General features: G+C 38.1%; 1 protein-coding gene across 7 annotated transcripts in view; it reads right to left on the bottom strand.

The window, feature by feature from the left end:
- The window catches only part of ESR1 (estrogen receptor 1), a 186,753-nt gene that overhangs the window by 14,057 nt on the left and 160,454 nt on the right, over positions 1-12,242 (bottom strand). The gene's annotated exons all lie outside the window — the stretch shown is intronic.

Here is a 12,242-nt window from a genome sequence, read left to right as displayed (position 1 = left end):
TTTAAAACTACATCTTTTTTTTGTTGCTGTTGTTTTTGTATTGTGCTTGTGTTACTTTGTTTCCTCTTTTTTTTTCCCCTCTTTAACTGAAATAGCCCCAATTCTTTGCATTTGTCCCTCCATAATGTTTAGTACTTGTTTCTACCTGGCCTTGCAATCTGTAATGTTCCAACACACTTCTCCTACTTTTCTTATATCAGCATAATGCCTCCTCAAATAAAGCCAAAATCTTGTCTGTATCACTGAGTCTGTTTAAAACTATCACTTCACTGAACAAACCAGAACTTTTCTTTATCTTAAAGCATTAAACAAAGCTAATGTCTTAAGCTACTGAAAAATGTTCATTGAAAATGACAATTAACCACCTCCCTCTGTTCACAATAGTAGGTATTCTCACTCACTAATTTTCATTTTGCACACCCAACCTGCAGTTCAAGAATTAATGCAGATTTTGCTTACTTTTTATGAAAATGTTGCCTGCAGATTTTCTGGTCATGGAATTTTAGATCATTTACATTGCTACCTTTTACCAAAAAACTACCTACTTTTACTTTTATTGGGACTTCCTGAGGAAAATTTTAACATGTAAGTTGGAATGATTGATCAGGTCTGCTCATTAAAAATATACTCATTTTTTAGATACAGCTTTTATGAACAAAATTTTGAAGATCATTGCTATAGAAAATGCAAAAGAAATTTCAAATGATCAGATGGTTATTCCACTATAGTTTCTAATGCAAACACAGATTGAATATCTACTAATTTTATGGTAACAAAAACAGTGCCAACTACTGGCATGGACAGTCCTGCCTCAGTCCTCACACAGCTGTGCTGTTGAGACCTGTAGCTAATGCCTAAGCCCACATCATACCCACAGATAGTCACCTTCCTTATGGACTACAGTCTGAGAATTTCTTTGCACTTCTCAATCATGTCTAAACATAAAACTGAGACAAAGACAGCAAAGGGATATCTGTGAGCACTTGTGCACCTCCTTTATGATCAAATCCCTATTTAGCTTAATTTGGTGCTTGAACTTAAATCTACATCTCCCTCAGCCAAGAGCAGTGCCTATGAGCCAACAAGTGTGGCATGTGACAGAAGCTATTTCATCTGGTTTCAGAGATATCTAAACAAAGCAGGACAGTATCAAGAAAACACAGTAAGAGACACTCCCTTAAAATAGCCAGTAGGGTACTAGTAAACATACAGTAATATTTGAAAACATGGGATCCTTCGCAAGTTTTCCAGCCACTGTTACAACAGCACAGTCTTGGGACTGAAAATAGTAGAAAGGCATGTTTAATAGTGAGGATGGGTTGCTCCTTCTCACCTTGGGTCCTTGTGGGCTACCAGGCCATGGCATGCTGAGCACTCCTATGAAGTGCCTAATTCTCTCCATGCATTTCACTAGTACTCAGCTCAGAACTGTGATTTCCATTGCCTGGCAAGCACCCAGTACAAGCTGCCAACACTTGGCAATGGAACTTACAGACTTTTCTGGCTCTTAAAAAATTCACTGATAAAATTATTTTTTAAACTATAGCAGTTTTTAAGGTATAACCTGCACCATTGATATTTCAAATATTACGTTCCCCTGGTCTTTGGTAAGAAGTGCAGTGTAAAAGGTTGTGGACAAAAATCTAAATCTTAAGATTAGCGGGCAGGCAGACTCAATGATGTGCTCCACACAAAGTGTGTGATGCCTTTTGCACTTTCATTTACAATGCCCTGACCAATGTGCTGAACTAAAGGACTAATCTCAGCCTGGTATATCTGAACACGGCTTTACTGAAATTCACAGTTCTGTCTCTTTTGCCTGAAGGCTGAATCTGAACTCAGATGAGGAATTTTCAATTATTTCAATGATCGGTTATACTGTTCAGTGCTGGATGCAGAGAGCTCTTCAGCAATGACCATCTTGCTGCCCTGTTGAATCCTGCTTAGGTAGAATAAAGCTGAAAAACATCCTCTGGACATCAATAAAATAAACAAAGGCCAAGTATTATCTAATGGTACCACTGCCAAATAAAAAGATGAACAAAAATGAGGAATTCAAAACAAGGCATGAGAATATGAACTACTGTTGCCCCGAAGTCTGTTTTGTGTGTTAAAATTTAAGTCCCATGGAACTAAAACAAATGTGAATTTTTACAGTGGAACAAGTTGCACTGCCTCTGATAAAATGAGTAATTTTTACCTATAACTAGAGAAAGATTAACTTTGCATATATAGAGTTAAGCATAGTTTCAGAGGACTAAAGGTCTTTAATACCTTTGCAGTAACCTAAATAATGCCCCTAACAAAAGTCAGTTTACAAATTTAGAATATCAGGATTACACAGAAAGGAAAAGTTTCAGTGGATCACACAGCAAATGACTCACATTAAAACAAACAAACAAGCAAACAAAAAAATCTTCATGTCTGGCTAAGACATTTAACTGCTTCCTAAAACCCATCAAACAAGTGCTAGCCAATATTCAAAACAATCAAAATATTACAATCTGAACAAATTGTAAAATTTGCATAGCCAAGGCCACAATTTAAAGAAGTAATAGTAAGTTATCTGCAAAATGAGACCTTTTAAAATGCTTTGTGGCAACTCATAAGATGGAAAAGAGCTTTCAATAGCAAATAATAATTATTCACAGTATATTTTACAAAATTTTTTCCATGGATTCTAGATTACATGATCAATATTCTAATCAAGTACATCTTGCTGACAGGTATAACCTATGAACTAAAATCTTTAGTCCTGCAACACTTAGTCCATGTGCCTAAATCTCCATGTGTGTCTTTTTTCCCACCAACTCAAATCATACAGTAGACGATAAATAAAAACATTGCAATGTCTAAATACTTTCTAATCTCATTCACTTTGATGGTGAAATACCAGGCTACACCATAAGAAAATGAAGGGTTTCTATTTACATAGAGTTAAGTACTTTAGATAAAGCTGTATACCTTGCTTTAGGTATTCGCATGTGCAAGCAACATGCATCTGCTTTAGTTAGGCAGCAGATACAGCTCCACTGAAATCACTGGGAACTGTAGGAGCTTAGTATGTTTGAAATGCAGGCTTCTAATAAAATGTTTTATTTCTTATCTAGACTACAACACTGATTTTATTTGTTAATGAATAAAAACTATCTGGAATAGGAATCTTCAGTTCTGCTGATTTGTCTTCTAACGTTCTAACATAAGCTGCTAATATTATCACATCTTCACAGCTATATGTCCAGTTGATAGGAAGGCCTATCTAGGAAGGCCTAGATAACATTCCTGAAGGACAAATTAAGGAGTAGATTTGAAAATTTTGCTTATCCCATCATCATACTGTTGCCTTTGTGTACTCTAAGTTTACTGAAAACAAAAGCTTGTTTACCCCAAAGTGTCAGGGTATATTCTCACAAGAATCCTTAACACTTGACTGTTGGGAAATGTTAAGAAAAGTCGAGTATGTGAATTAAAGGTCTTAAGTTACTGCACGAAAGTACTATGTGCACTAACTTTAGTGAGTCTATGGAATCGCAGCACGTAAGCAGGCTGGAAGGCAACACAGGATGTCTTTAGTCCAGCCCCCTGCTCAAAGCAGGGTCAGCTGTGAGCTTAGACCAGCTCACTCAAGGTTTTATCCAGTCTGATCTTGAAAACCTCCAAGGATGGAGATTGCACAGCCTCTCTCAGCTTAATTGTGTTAATCAGGGTTTTCCTGATTTTTGTTGGTTTTAGTTTTGTTTTTTTTTTTTTTCTCCCCTATATACAGTCAGAATCTCCTCTGCTGTAATTTATCAGTCTTGTTTCTCAGTCTCGCATTGGGAATATTTATAATAAAGAACCTTGATAACCTCCTTGTAGAATTTATGTTTGTTATGTTCAAAAGCCATCTCTTCTCCAGGCCGAACAAATCCACCTCTCAGCTCTCTCGGTGAACCTCTATTCACCAGCACCCCAGGTCTTTCCCAGCAGAGCTGATCCCCAGCTTGAATAGTGGCAATGGATGAAGTCCAACACAGATGGCCAACATTTCTCCTGGCTGAATTTCATGAGGTTCCTCTCAGCCCATTTCTCTGGCTTGTCTAAGTCTGTAGGGCAGCTCTGTCCTCGAGCATATCAACTGAACTCCCTACTTCGATGTCATCTGCAAATTTGAAGACAGTGCACTCCATCTCCCTCTCCAGGTCATTGACCAAGACATTTAATAGGACACATCCCCGGATAGACCCCTGAGGAACTCCAACTGTAATTAGCATCAAGACAGAGTGTGGACTATTAACAAAAAAACTAGTGTTTATACCACAGAAGGCAATCAGGTTGATCAAGAACAATATACTCTAAAACTATGTTAATTTACTATCACCATCTTCTCCTTCTTGTTCACGTAAACAGCTTTCAAGAGAACTTGCTCTATGATACTCCTTGTGATTGAAGTCATGCTGACTGGGCAACCTGCAGTTCCCCAGACTTTCTTCCCTGTTTTGGACAAAAAGTAACTAGGAACCTCTCCTGGTCTACACCACCTTTCAAAGATGATAGAAAAACAGCCTTGCAATGACATCATTCAACACTCTTGGATGAAGCCCATCCCATGGACTTGTATGTGACAAGATTTCTCAAGAATCACAGAATTTCTCAAGAGATTCATGTCTCAGTCCTCTTTTACTCCTTGAGCCCAGTAGGTAGGTATTAGAACCTAGATTTTACTTAAGTCTTGGAACCAGACACAAAGGGTAGCAGCAGTGGCTCAACACCTGGTTTCTGGTAGGTAATAAATACTTCGGAGGTTGACTCTGGAGCTAATCCCGTTGAACACCTTTGTCAATATCTGGATGATGACAAAAAGTTCATATTTAAATATATGAATGATACTAAACTGGGGCTGGACGGAGGCTGATATATTGTGTAGCACAACCTCAGTGCTAAAGGGACCACAGAGAAATTAACCAAGAGAAACCTCAAAAAGTTTAACAAGGAGAAGTACAAAATCCTGCACCCATGCATCAGTACAGTTTGGAAAAACAGTGGGCTGAGTAGCAGACTTCCTGGAAAATGGAAACCTAGTAAAATACAAGACAATAGCATGCTCTCTTTGTAGATAAGGCAAATTGCATGCTGATTATGTTAGGAAGAATGTGGCCAGATCAAGAGCAATTATTTCCGCCTCTGCTACTTGATCCTCCTGGAGCTGCACCTGCATTCAGTTTCAGGACTCTAAGCTCAAGAAGGATGTTGGATGTCTCTTGTTGGATGATCAGAGGCAAGAAGCGTGTGGCCTACAAGGAGAGGTTGAATGATTGGATCTGTTCAGTCTGGTGAGAAGGAAATATGTAGGGGCGTGACAGACAAAACTGCAGTCCAGACTTACTTGGAGAGGCATTACAAATAGTGTATCCAAGGTGTTCCCAAAAGCAGTGGATGTTATGTCAAAAGGCAACTAATTGCTCTAAGTTGCAACTTGGAAGTTTTGGGCTGGATTGTAGGAGGTTGGTGCAACCATGAAACAGGTACCCAGAAAGGCTGTGTGTTTTCCATCCTTAGAGACTTTTAAGAAAGCTACACAAGGTCATTGCTGGCCTAAACTGGTGCTGGCAATGGTCTTGCTTCAAGAAGCAGGTTGGACAAAATGATCTGAAAACACTTTTTTTTTTTTTCTAAAGTAAATTGTTGGAGAAGATCCCAAGAGAGTTTGGTTTCAGAGGGTACCATTAGAAGCAAGGATTTATTATTGATGTTGAGCTTTTTAACCAAGAATCCAAGCATGCAGCCAGCACCTGAGTAAAGAATAAAACAATCCTTAAATCATACAAATAAGTTTTGATGTACTAATGCATGGTAAAAAAACTCCATCACCATATTACAGCCCCTTGGCTTCAGTTTATGCGTAAATCTGGCACAGAATATAAAATAGAGAAGAAAAAATAAAATTTAAAAGGTAACCCAACTTTCTCATATTTCAAAATCTCTTAATAAGTTTAAGTTTGGATTGTATGTTGGAGAAAGGTTTTGAAGGAGTACAATCCTTTCTAGTCATTACAGTCTATTCGTTCTCAATTCTTATCTTCTCCTCCTTACATCTCATTCTCAGATTTCTGTTATATTTGGTTAGGATTTATTTCTAATTCATTAACTTATTCAGTCATGGCATAGGCAAGAAAGAAAGTCTATCTGTCCAGAGGCAAGGACACAAATTCAGATGGAGGAAACCTAATTTGAGAACATGTATATTTTTCAGAAAGTCACCTTCAAGTATTAATTTTGCTTTCTTTTTTTTTTTTTCCTTCCTTTTTGGGGTGGGGGTGTAGTTCCCTATTTTATTTTATTTTTTTCAGTTGATTTACAACACCGTTGCAGTACTTATTTCTTGTTGTTTAAACAAATACAATTTTTTGGCTACTTACTCAAAAACATGTGCCATTAGTGTCAATGCATGAATCATAGTCTGAGAATCACTTACAGCTGGGCAAGCTGAGAAGTACTGGACTGGAATCAGCATAATTCAACATGGAATCATTTTAATTTTTTTTTTGCTCTTTTTTGAAACAGACATTTGCCAAATAAGAAATAAAACTGAAACATCAGTTCCAAATATAATTTTAAGGGAGGAAAAGAGGCAGAAGCAGAAGGGACCCCTAAGAGCAAGCCTCTCTTTTCCTCCACTGAGCTGGGTGATTAGGTTTATACCTTTTCATATAACCCATCCTTTGAGTTACTCCTGTTGGCATTATCATGTCCCCAAAACAGGCTGCAAAAAAGAGGTTGCACACACACAGCAGTTCTCATCCAGCACAAAGCTCTCTCATCTATAGCAACAAAGCAAAAATTAGGATTGAGCCTGAGGCTTAAATAGGCAGTGACTACCTCTTCCAGTACTGCAAAATTACCAGCCCACCATCATCTGAGGCTTATTAGTCTTGTCTGATGTCTCTTTGGTTGCTCCTTGAGCTAGCTCTGAACCGAGAGAGGTGGCTAGTTCACACGCCAAATAAGAGATGTTGAAATAAAGCCAAAGAAGAGGAATTAATGAAGACTGGGAATTGATAAAAGACAAAGCAGGACCATGATATCTTGTGCTATTTCTGAAGCACTAAAGAATTGCCAAAATATTTTAACATTTTTTAACATTCTATCCATTAGAATATTATTGCAGGATTAATGCGTAGGTGGTGCCTGTCTTTAGGATAAGAGACAATTTTTATATACATTAATGTGTTCTATATCCATTAGCTCTATTAATAGATATTGATAAACATTTTCTACTGTAAAGTGATGCAATAAAACAGTTTAAGGAAGCAGGATGGTCAGGAAAGGTCCATCTTCAAGGTTTTAAGACCAAATCAAGAACACCCACTGGGATGCCTCAAATACTGCCAGACTGGCATTAGAGGGCTACTTAACTAATCGAGGACTCCCCCATTTCTACCATGCTATGCTTTATCAGTAATTGAAAGATGAGGAAAATGAATTTTTACTTCATGCTGTCCTGTATTTAGCCAGTAATCTGGAGATTGTGCAAAAGGTTAGGGAAAAAGTGGGGGGAAAAAAAGAAAAAATCTGGGAAAAAAAAAAAAAAAAAGCCCGCAAAGCTCTAGAAAAGGTGTGTCAAACTCATTTTCACTGGGGGCCACCAGCCTCACAATTGCCTTCAAAGGGCCAAATGTAATTTTAGGACTGGATAAAGGTAGGAGTACTTGGATTTATCCAGTTCTAAAATTACATTCGGCCCTTTGAAGGCAACTGCCATGGCTGATGTGGCCCCCGATGAAAATGAGTTTGACACACCTGCTCTACAACAAAACTGAAATCTCCAAAGAACAGGAGGCAAAGAGAAAAGTGGAGACCACCATGAGTAAAAAACACTGCAGCATCAGCAGCAAGGCCTGCTGATGAAGAGAAATGCCTGTTCTGTGTCAGTACTCATGAGGTTAAAGAGCATTTTGCTTTAAAAAATGGCTGTTTTCATCATAACAGTTAGGCTTGTTCCATCACACAAATCAACCAGTAAGTGGTATGTGGGCATGAAGATGAGAGATTCAGAAAGAGAAAAATTAAAGATACAAGGGTTGTTCTGTAGTGGTTCTGTTGTGTTGTTTTCTGTGTGATTTTGTTTTGTTTTGTTTTGGTGGGGTTTTTGTTTATTTGTTTGTTTTTAAATTGACTTGCTCATGAGCCTTTATGACTAAAGGTGATAGCAAAGTAGTTTGGAGGTAGCAACATCTTTTTCTCATCCCTGAACACTGGCTTTCAAATGACACACCTTGAAGAACTTTATAGACTACAGCTGATGGGAGGTATTACATCCTGCTGCTCCTGGAGTGTACTAGTAAGAGCCTTTTTTTTTTTTTAATACATATAAGCTTATCAGAGCAGAGATTTGAATCAATTTCTGGCCAAAATGTTTTCAACATTTTTAAAGTCCGAGATTTAAAAGTCATCATTGACATGTATTTGCAACAAAAATGGAGTGGTACATTTATAAATTAAAAAAAGAAACAAAAAAAATTTTAAAGTGGTTTTCACCTACAGTCAGTCACAGAATACCAGAAATGCTGAAACTGGGAAGGATATCTGGAGATCACCTAGTTCAATGCCCCTGCACAGAGCAGGGCCACCTACAGGAGGTTGCTCAGGATTATATCTTGATGGGTTTTCAGTATCTCCAAGGATGGAGACTCCACAACCTGTTGTCCTGTGACTAAGAATAATCTTGCCCTGTCTTCTTTACTTCCACCCCCCTTCAGATATTTATACACATTGATCAGATCCAAGTCTTCTCAGCCTCTCCTTCTATGAGAGATGTTCCAGTCCATTAATTATCTTTGTGGCCCTTCATGGGACTCCTACAGTATGTACATGTCTTGTACTGGGAAGCTCAGAACTGGACACAGCGCTCCAGATTTGTCTGAGCAGAGCTGAGCAGTAAGGTTCATGTATCTCCAGCTGCTGGTAATGCTTCTCCTAATGCAGCCTAGGAGGCTATTTGCCTTCTGTGCCGTGGGGGTACACTGGTGTCTCACTGCCCAGTTGTGCTGATCTCCCAGAAAACCTATGGAGCATCCCTCCTCATGCTATCCTCTAGGCACTTAGGTATTTGTGTGCATACACACAATTAGGGGAGGTCTCCTACTACTCTATTTTGTTGATTACATCTTTACTGTCCACATCACCCTGAATTATTTTCTTGTCAGCCCAGTCTACCACCTTTCTCACTTGATTGTGTGTCATCATCTCCCTTCCCTGTCATTCCTGGTTTAAAGCTCTTTCACCAGGCTGGCCAGCCTGTGGAAATTACGCTTTTGCCCCACTTGATGAGGTGGACCCCATCTCTTCCTGGCCATGATCCCCTGATCATAAAAGTTGAATCTTTGTTGTTGACACCAGCTATGCAACCAGTGGTTAACCTTCGGAATCTGTCCACTCTTCCTCAAGACATTTCTTCTCAGCCACCCAAGTAGATTGACCACCAGGCCTGCCATGCCCTTGACCCTTGTCCTCAGAGTAATGTAGTCATGACTAAGTTTCTTTCCTGACTAGATCAACAGAGGATCATCTACCTAGATAGATAAAGTAAGAGTACACTATACATTTCAGCAACGGTGAATCAGGTTTGAAACATATAGACAATTAACTACTTGATACCTTTTAGGTATTTTTTTTCTTGGTAAAAGACAATGTGGAATGGATCCACAAATAAGTCAGATAGGAAAAATCTCTAAAATGCTGCTATAATAATTCTAAGATTTTTTTTTTCATAGCATTTGATGACATTTAGATTAGAAAATTATTATGAAGGCTCTCCTTTTGGGAATAATAAAGTTACAATAATTGGTTGAAAAATGTTATAATGGTTGACAGGAAGGCCTTTTTCAGTTTAATTTACATTCAGTCTGAATCACCTTAAAGCCAAAAACATGTCAAAATTCTCTTTGTATCAGAAATGCAAAGAAAGTGAAATTTTGGAAAGATCATCTTCACAATTCAACATGACCTAGAACTGGGGCCTGAGCTTCCAAGGTCAGAGTGACTAGATGAAGAAGCAGTCTTAGACTTTGTGTAGGGGCTATCTTGAATCCAGAAATGATTTCATTCTGTCTGAAAACTTCTGTTCTGTGCCTACAAACCCACCCAGGAATCCTCTTTTTCTAACAGCTGAAAACTGGGAAGGTCACAATGAGAGGGGTTTTTCTTTTTTTTTTTTTCCTTTTATCTTTGAGGAAGAATAATTCAGCCCTTTAAGCATCACCCAGCACCTCCACAAACTCTGCAAGGGTCCTCCTGATTCATGTTCAGATTGTTTGAATATACAAAATCGAACAGTCTTTGAATTTTGCTCCAAGGCACAGTAAAGACTGATTTACAATAAATATGAGTTATTCTTTTTGCATTGTTTTAAGGTGTATAATTGTGTCTCTTGGAATATTTTTTCATAGGCTGGGGACTACAATAAAGTAGTACACCTCAAAATCCAACAATAAAGTGAAAGATGAAAGAGAAAATTAATTATTTCAAGAGATTCCTTAACTCTCTACAAGTTGATCATTCAGCTCTCTCAGGTAAGTAGCCTGATGACAGGATGACTGTTTGAGCTGAATTTCCAGCACAGAATATAATGCTATGAAAGATGAGATTAAAATGAAATGCACAATTGTTTTTCAAATTCATTTTGAAGTGCAAATTAGGATATACATGTTGTGCATGGGCTTCTTCCGTTTCACATAAATAAGAGCAGCAGGTCACTAATGAAGCATTCTGCATCAAGCATCTGTGGCCACTTTGCTTCCACTTTTTCTAATAATTCAATGGTAATTAATGCATCCACAATTACACAGTGCCAAAAATTGTTGTGCATTTACTCAAGTGATGGACAAGTGTGATGTCCTCAGGCACTTGGAACATTTTACAAGGTGAGGGACTAGCAAAACACACTCTGATTTCATCCTGATGTTCTTTTATTGTACCCAATCTTCTGTCTACAAAAACATTGGAAAGCACTATGTGCACAGAAAACTTAAAAGTTTATCTTCAGATGTGATGAGAAACTTTCAGACCAAAGCTATGAAAGCAGTAAATTATTCAGCTGTCCAGTCATACAGTGAATGCCGTACATCTTTATGCTATTCATGCTAGCTTCTGTTTAAGGACATCCACAGACTCCTGCCATTGCTCAATATGAAAGTCAGCAAAGGGGAAATTCTTCGGTTTCTTCTGAGAGAATGAAAAAGCTCTGTCAAGAAGAGGAAGTGAACAAGACTTTCCAAATAAAAAAGAACTGAACAGCAGACTAGATTTCTCCAAAGAAGGAAATAACCTGGTAGGAACATGGAAACACTGCCTACATTTAACTGAAATTTTGTAAGTCCCTAGACTGATTTTTTTCTGCTAGACACTTTTTACAATTATGATAAGAAAATAACATGAGAATGTAAAACAAGAACAGGCGTACTGGCTCGCATCAACTGTGTATTAGCCCTGGGCTAAGCATATAGGCATTTCAATCTGCTGATTTCAGGTTGATTACCTCTAGTGTTAGACTGGAAGAGGTAATAACTTGTGGATTATCACACATCTTCCCAATATGCTCATGATTTTATGCAATTCCTGTAATGTCTGTTTTGTTTCCCTTCTATTGAGCACCACAGGAAAAGAAGTCAGACTACTCAGTTATACTTTTTACCAAAGCTCATGTCTCTCTTTGATTGCCTATGTGACTCCTCTGGGTAACTTTCCTGTTTTTTCAATATTCTTGTTAAGATAAGGAAAATCAGAAGGGCACAATTTTCTAAGCACAGATGCAGCACAGATTTAAACAGTGGAATAACAATGCTCTGTACTATTTCTTTTTCCTGTTGTAATGATTCCTGGGCAGGGGGAGAAGTTGCAGTCTACTTACTTTTAAATTGATGGTAAGCAAAGAACTGACTACTGTTAACAGCAAGGTAGAGGAATCAACTCAGAATGAAGTTTATGAAGATTAGGATTACTCTTCTTCTGTATGCATCAGTTCACATTTGTCTACATAAAATTTGGATCTGGTGCAATACCTTTTGGAAATCAAACAAGATCTCCCTCATCCACTTGCTTGTTAACTTTTCAAAGAGCTCCAGTGTATTCATGACACATGACTTCCCCTTACAAAATGCATGGTGACTCTTTACCACTATGTCATGTTTATTCACACTTCAGCCAACTCTCTTCTTTAGGCAAAATCTCATCACTTTCCTTAGAATGCTCACCAGGCTTACTGG

This window comes from Streptopelia decaocto (assembly GCF_964273445.1).
Source record: "Streptopelia decaocto genome assembly, chromosome: 3".
NCBI classification, from domain to species: domain Eukaryota; kingdom Metazoa; phylum Chordata; class Aves; order Columbiformes; family Columbidae; genus Streptopelia; species Streptopelia decaocto.
The sequence above is the reverse complement of the archived record's forward strand: the minus strand, read 5'-3'. Positions and strand labels throughout refer to the sequence as shown.